Genomic DNA, 7,985 nt, shown 5'->3' on the forward strand with positions numbered 1-7,985 from the left:
AAAAAAAAAAAAAAGATATGCTTAGAGATTAAACGTGTAAACCTGACTCCAAAGAGCATTTTTAAAGCTTTATCTTCATCATCACCTCTGTACGGACAATTATATGTTGGCAGTTACCCCTGAAACCGGCCTTAGCAAACATCCAGCAATCAACTGCTGAAAGAATTAAAATTTTACATTGTAGTTACGAAGCAACTTAATTCATTAATTAAGTGATAGGTCTTCTCTGATCCACTACTAGATTGTTCTAGTCCTGTGCGCACTTTAAATTCATGAAAGTGTACTTTAGAGAATCAGTCTTTCTGCAAATCAGATATTTCTCTACATCTAAATGCTTCCAGGAAGTCTGAATCAATGATGCTTCTCTTGATAAAACAATAAGGAAAATCTAAGGATCTACTGGCTGCTTCACACATTATTCTAATAGACATCTTACATCTTAGATGTCTCTTCAAATTGAGATTGCGTGTTTTCATCTGACCAAAATTGTTTAATCTATGTCTTTTTTTTAACAGCTGAGGTATCATTTATATACCATAAAAGTCACCTGTTTTAAGCGTAGAATTCAACGAATTTTAATATATTTACGAGGTTGTACAGCCATCACTGTAATCTAAGAACTTTTCCATCACCTTGAAAAGAAGCCACATGTCCATTTATAGTCACTCATCATTCCCGCTTCAAACCCTCATCTCCACTCATCTACTTTGTCTCTCTATAGTTTCGCTTTTTAAGGTATTTTATATAATGAGCGTGACGCGTTTGAGGATCATTCATTCCTAGATTTTTCACAACCAACATATACGGTTGTTCCATACATTGTCTCTTAGTCATCTTATTTCAGTTTCAAGGCGAAATCTCTGCCGTATACAATGTTAAAGCCATTTAAAGAACTATAGAATCATGTCTGCGAAATTTAAATGGGCGTTGCTAACAAAGAAAAATCTCTTTTTTATACTTTTATTATTTGACAATTATAAAAATAACAGGCTCAACCTATTAAAATACTGAAAATATGTAACTACAGAAAAGTATACAATTTTATCTTAATTTTACAATAAAGTAAAGCCACTCGATCCATTCTAATGTTGCGTTTACTTTTTAAACGTCTTTTTTTTTTCAGCTTTCAAATCATTTGAAGTTAGAAGAATATATTATATATAAATGTTCATACCCTGCCTTTGAGAAAAAAGCATTACATCATTTCTCCATGATATGAAAATTCCTCAGAATCACCACTGTTGATGGATACATAACAGCCCATCATCTAGAATTACCATTTATTTGATAAATAAATCCTGTTATTACCCATTTAAATTATTTCCATATTTTATTATTATAAAAATGTAATAGTAAATATGTTTAGGCATAATATTTCTCCACATATGTGATTGTTTCCTTAGAATAAATTGCTGGAAGTATAAATACCTATCATTATTGGATTAAGGGGTAGGTGTAAACTTTTAAATATTGACAAATTGCTTTTAAAAAATATAACCAGCCTTCAAGAGGGTCCCCAATGATCCCTGCCTCCTGGTCTTCATACCCTTAGAGTCTCCACCCACATTTTACCAAGATGGGCCTGGGCAACCAAAGGAATACACCAGAATGATGGTGTGCCACCTGCAAGGTTAGGTTATCAAAGGCACTGTTTTTGACTACTTCAGACAGTTCATTTGAGTGGAATCAAATGGTATGTCTTCTTTTGCTATTGGCTTTTTTCACTTAGTATAATGTCCTCAAGTTTCATCCATGTTGTACCACGTGACAAGATTTCCTTTTTCCCCTTGTATGTACAGCAGATCCTCAAATAATGTCATTTTGCTCAATATTGTTTCTTTATAATGTTGATGATTTGCCATAGGAACTTAACTTGCATATACATTTTGAACCCAACTAAATGAACTTTTGCCTGTTTCATTTCAACTAAATTTTTTTTACTATACCAAAATAAATGTTGACAGTTATCACTCTGGGTGGCAATATTATGAGTGATTAAAAAGAACTATGTATCTTTCACGTTTTCCACAATGGATATGAATTGTTTTTTGCCAGACCTGGGTCAAAGCCGAAACTCAGAATCGAGGCCAAAGGGACAGTTTTGCTGAAGGGTGCCTGCCGCTGCCAATGGCTTTCCATCCATACAAAGACTTCCCTTGACGGCCCTGGCTTGAGGCAGCTGCTTCTGTGGGCAGCTGGTAGGTATGAGTGGAGTACGTGGGGCATGGGAGCACGTGGCAGAGAGGAGAAGTCCAAGGGAGAAGTCTGGCAGTCTGGTTCCCTGGGGAGAGACCAGAGCTCTCTAGTCTGCAGTTAGAAGCAGTGCTATCTCACTGGGAGTAGAATGGAAATAACATCTGGATCCAGATAGAAACCGAATATCTGATATCTATATTGTCTAATTCACTCTCCAGCCAGAGGTTCATTCCTATGAACTAGGATATTTGAGCAAGTTCTGGTCTTTTAATTCAGATTAATAGTGTAATTTAATTTCATATACTTTTCAGCATCTCTTTCCGTCAATTTTCCCAATCAGTAGGGGCCTAATAATATTCTTCCACTTTCTCATTAAGGTGTCATGAAGATTTAGAAATAAATGTCTCCCATTAACCTTGTCCCTTAGAATGTGGCGTTTTGCCACGAATTACGTTGCCTTTCTAGGTTACAAGGACATGTGTGTGCATGTGCGCATACCTTTTCCTTTCTCTTTTCCTTTGAACTCCTCAGACTTTATTCCATTATTCTTCTTTCTGGTAAATGAGACAGAAGAACTGAACTCCTGTCATCTTGAAAGGTTTGCTTAATGATCATCCCAGGTGAACACACATGGTCTTAGCTAAGAAGCATGACGGATGTGACCATGATAAATGAGGCAGACCATAAGACTGCCTCATTTATCAATTATTAAAGAGTCATTTCATAGAACAGTGTTTTCAGTCACTTTTCAATAGAATTGAAGGCTGAGCAATTATAAGAAAAGCATAGGACCCTTAGGTTTTAACGAAGGGCCATCTAACCACCTGACATCATAACCCATGTGACTTTCCCCCCAAGCTAAATTTTCTCACGCAGAGCAAAAAGCGATACCATTTCTTGTGGCAAATAAACATAAAGAAAAGACGTATTTTATCAGAGCCGATATCTAGAGCTCAGTTCTTGTCCATTAAATCATATTTTCTCATATCCAGCCTCAGGCTTCTCATGACTTTTTGAACTAATAGACTGAACAGCTGACTAAAGTTGAGATAATACAGTTCTGCTAATACATAATTCTTATATGATTCCCTTATCATCCAATTTAGTTTGGCACAATTTATGACTCTGCATGCCAATTTCTGGAATATAAAATTATTGTAAGATGTTTCATATTTGAGGGTGGAGAGACTAGGGACTGATAAAATAGGAAGGTAATAGTTAAGTTCTACAATATATACTGTGGGTCCTTTTCATTCATACTCATCACATCTGATATTTGCACATTGCAAACATTGCGGTGCCTTTCATGTGCATAGCTTGAGAAAAGAGCAGTGGATCTCTACTATTGAGGTGGCGTGGGGTCATCTTCGAGCCACTAAGCTATGATCCAACAAAACCAGCATCCCCAGCTGAATTGGGATAAAAACCTAATTCAGCCTTCTGTCTTGAATCACTCACCCAGTAATGCGGAACCGGTGTAAGTGGGCTGTTTTGAAGTCTGGCATGTCATGACTAGCTGCACGTGTGGACAATGGCCATTCCACCCAAGGACGGCTCTCTTAGTGGGGATAGCTTAGGGTGCTTCGTGTCGTGACCTATTGTAAAGACAAAGAGCCATTCCACTCCCACATGACAGTAGGGTTAAATCATGGGTGCTTACCTTTCGAAATATTTAGACATTTGGTTAAATTATGTTTATTATTCTAGTATGTGAATTGTCTGGTATGTGAGGATGAGCTTTCAGAATGAGATCATTTAGGATTCCCGGTCATACCATATATTGGTAACAAGCTATTCTCTATGGAGATGTTTGTTCGATGTTGAAAACATGCAAAACTTAGCATCTTTGGTAAAATAGAAGAATAACGGTTTTTTATTCAACTTAAATGATTCTTTTATGAAGGAAAAAAAAGACAACAAGAAACTCAGTTTGAAACTAGACTTTTTTCCAATATAAGAGTTAAGATTTTCTCATTTAGCCTTTGGGATTGCTCCTCTCTTTGTGGACAGCTTTGTATCTCATTTCCAGTACAGATGTCTATTGCCTTGAAGCTTTTCACAAAGAATTTAATCCTTGGCAGTGAAAAGAAAGAATCCCGAGGGGCAAATCTGGCGGAGGGCACCAAGGGGAAAGATTCACCAAGTTGAAGGAGGTCGATTTGAATTGAAAAATCCTTTAGTCACGCCAAAGATGTGAAACTATCAAAGACACAAAGATCTTACATAGTAAAAACAGAGGTAAACCTCTGCCTTGCAGGAAACATTCTCTTTTTAGTACTCCAAATTGTGGTGTCAGTGTTATCCGTTTTTATTGTTGTTGTTGTTTTGTTTGTTTGTTTTTGTTTTGTTTTTTAGGCGAGGCAACCCTTGGTTGACCTCACAGATTGCAAGGATCTTGTCAGTTTACAATCCCTTATTTTTTATTTTTATTTTATTTTTTACACCTACAGCACCCAGTCTTCCTAGGTGGTCTCCCATCCAAGTACTAACCGGGCCCAACCCTGCTTATCTTCCGAGATCAGATGGGATCGGGTTTGTTCAAGGTGGCATGGCCATAGACAATGTGTCATCCTTGAAAAAGAATATTACTCTGACCTCCTGGAAACCTTAGTGTGATTATATTTGTTCCTCGAGATGTGTAGAGCACTAATCTGCATTAATTTGTTTCAGGTTGAAAGTAGAATTGTTTGTCTCCAATATCTTCTGTTTTAGGAACTGAAAATATATTCTCAGTGGATCTCATTCCAGGTCTTCATTTTGGCATTTATTCCCACTTAATTTTTCTTCTTTGACTGTATCAGGTTGAGTTCTTCAGTTGTAAGCATCAGTAGCTGCCTCTGGTAAATTTGAGCAAAAAGGAATTTATTGGGCGAATTGGGGAAGCTCAAAGGTTTGAGGAGAGAAGGCTAATGACCCAGTGTTGGAAAAGAAAGAACAAGAAAGCTCACATGAGTCTCCACAGCATGAACTTCTCAAAAGCTGAAGCCAGAATGAATAACTCACATTCCAGGAAGAGAACATTTGACTGGTTTAGCTAGAGTCAACTCTTCTTTCCTTGGCTAAGGGAAGGTGGGGTATCTGAACAACAGTCCCACCAGGTAGTGTCCAAAAGGAGGGATGTGATATTCCCGGAAAGGAAATCAGGATGTTATTATTACTGAAAATGTGGACTAAAAGCTGGGCCGCCAAAAGAAAGAAACCAAAACAACAACAAAAAACACACAAATGGGTGCCATCTCCTCCCTTTTTCCAGTTTGCTCTGTTTCTCTTCCTTTTGTATATGTTTTCCTCTCTCTTTCTCTTTTTTATCTTTTCTGCCTTTCTTACCTCTGCCTTTTTCTTGCCCTTTAAAACTTATTTGTTGTCTTAGGTTAGGAATCTCTGTCGCTGTTCCTTCTTCTTTACCAGAGATCCTAATATCAAAATCGTACCACCTAAACAACTAATCCTTGTAGGCGACTGTGTTAGCTAAGTAGAGAAATGTCTACACGGTGAGATTTTTGAAGAGAGATTCCTGAATTTATCCTTTCTAAACTACCAGCTCACTCAACTACCTGCCATTATGCCTAGAATTTAAATGCTATAAATTAATTTCTTTAAGTAAAGCAAGGAAGCTTCAGGAATTTTCCATTGAAAAGATATTAATCTATTATTACTATCTCCATCTTATGAAATCAGTCAACCTGTTATTAAAAGAAGCCAGGGCGCAGCCTATGTAACCAACATAAATGTGGCAGAGTAAAATGAGCATTTCCTGTCAAGGCGGAGGTTATAGGTCTGACCTCAGATCTACCTCTTTCTACCTATGTGACCTCAGTGAAATTATTTATCTTCTTTAAGCTTCATTGACAACATCTATGAAATGGGGTATAGTTTTTATCATGTTTGGTTGTTAGAAACGCTCAATAAAATTATATTTATAAAGCACTTACCACACTGCCTGGCACATAATGGATATTTAGTAAAAGTTAAATTTCTTCTTTCTACAAATAGTTAATGAATACCTAGTGTGCCCCACACACTATGAAAAATGCTAGGAATACAGTGGAAGCAAAACAGACATGCTTCCTACCTTCTTGGAGGTTACATTCTGGTGGGTAAGACATATGATAATCAAAATCTAACATACCAATAGACATATTAATTAGAGGTTCACAGACAATGGCTGCTACAGACTGAAAGTGTCCCTCCAAATTTCACATGTTGAATCCTAATCCCTTGTGTGATGGTATTTGGAGGTGGGGCCTTTAGATGATTAAGTCATGATGGTGGAGCCCTCATGAATGATTAATGCCCCTATAAAAGAGACCCCAGAGGGCTCCCTCACCCCACCTACCGTGTGAGGTCACAGCGAAAAGTCAGCCATATGAACGAGAAAGCAGACTCACCAGGCACTGGATCTGCTGGTGCCTTGATCTTGGACCTCTCCAGAACTATGAGAAATAAATGGGTTTGTATCATTGTTGTTGTTGTTGCTATTGTTTATAAGCCACCAAGTCTATGGCATCTTGTTTTTGCAGCTTGAATAGATGAAGACAATGGCTCTCACACTACATAAATTAAATATAGCTATGGATTAATTAAGGGAAATAGTCACATTCTGTAAAGCCATAGTGAAGTCACTGGAGATACGTGATTGACAACTCTGGGTGTCAGGGGAAGTTGCCTCATCTCTCACTTATCCAAAGATGACTTTATTAAAGAGATAATATTTCTATATTTGCTTAAGAAAGAGGTGACCAACTGATTTGCTTGGTGGAGAAGTTTCGATTTAGGATTTTGTATGAAGAATCTGCAGGAGATTGAAATAGTGTATTTTAATGATATAAGCACTAAATAAATTAGTCTCTGAGCAGTTGTTGAGATCAAGATCAAGAAAAGGAGACAATTCAAAAAACTCTATTTTCAGAAAAAAATCTGCTGAGCCTTTGTAGCAAAGATTATTAGAAACCACTACCTTAGTTCCCATTCTTTACTAACAGTAATCCAATTTTTTTAGCTTGGCACACTACTTCTCAGCTAGAAGACTAAATTTCCCAGATGCCCTGTTCCTAGGTGAAGCCATGTGACTATATGATGAGAAGAAAGGAGAGGTATTATGGGGTGCTTCTGAAGTCTCCTCAAATGGAAGGGTAATCTCTTAATTTTCCTCTTCCTCCTTACTCCGATAGAAAGAGCCTGGTTCCCTGATACTTTCTGCCTTTGAGCCTTGGACGACCTATCTCCAGACTTCTTCCATGTAAGCGGGAAATAAACTGTCTAGTTTAAGCCATTATTTGAGGAATTTTTATTTTTCAGCATAGATTCAAATTTAATCATAACTGAAAAATTGCTTTGGTAATATATTAAATACTTTAGGGTGATAAAATAAACATATCACATAATCTTTTTATTCCAGAAACTTACATTGTGTTGATCCTTGGATTTACGGAAAACTTTAAGAAGTTAGCGGGGTAGCCTGGAGCAGATTACACAGGATCTTCTGGACTATTATAAAGACATTGGATATTATTCTATGTAAGGAGAGTTTTGGTGGCACAATTTGATTTAATTTTTAAAATATCAGGTTTTTCACTTCTGACATGGTAGACAGGGTAATTTGAAGAAATATTCTCACTGAGAACAAGAACAAAAAACCCTGGAAAAAATGTTTTAAATAGTCCTTAAAAGCATTAGAGAAACAACAAGTCAATTAAGAATTACAGGGCAAAGTTCCAGGGAAAGAAGAAAACCCACAGATGTAAGCGTGGCCGTTAGGGAAATTTATTCTGTAGAGTCCTTTACCAATT

At 37.1% G+C, this 7,985-nt stretch overlaps 1 non-coding gene across 1 annotated transcript; it reads right to left on the reverse strand.

Moving 5' to 3' along the window:
• Window positions 1-4,637: 4,637 nt before the first annotated feature.
• On the reverse strand, window positions 4,638-4,756 carry LOC111731400. Its single transcript, XR_002777120.1, has one exon. It is a non-coding gene; the product is annotated as a 5S ribosomal RNA (ribosomal RNA).
• Between the last annotated feature and the right edge of the window lie 3,229 nt (window positions 4,757-7,985).

This window comes from Pteropus vampyrus, unplaced genomic scaffold (assembly GCF_000151845.1).
Source record: "Pteropus vampyrus isolate Shadow unplaced genomic scaffold, Pvam_2.0 Scaffold370, whole genome shotgun sequence".
In the NCBI taxonomy this organism is placed as follows: domain Eukaryota; kingdom Metazoa; phylum Chordata; class Mammalia; order Chiroptera; family Pteropodidae; genus Pteropus; species Pteropus vampyrus.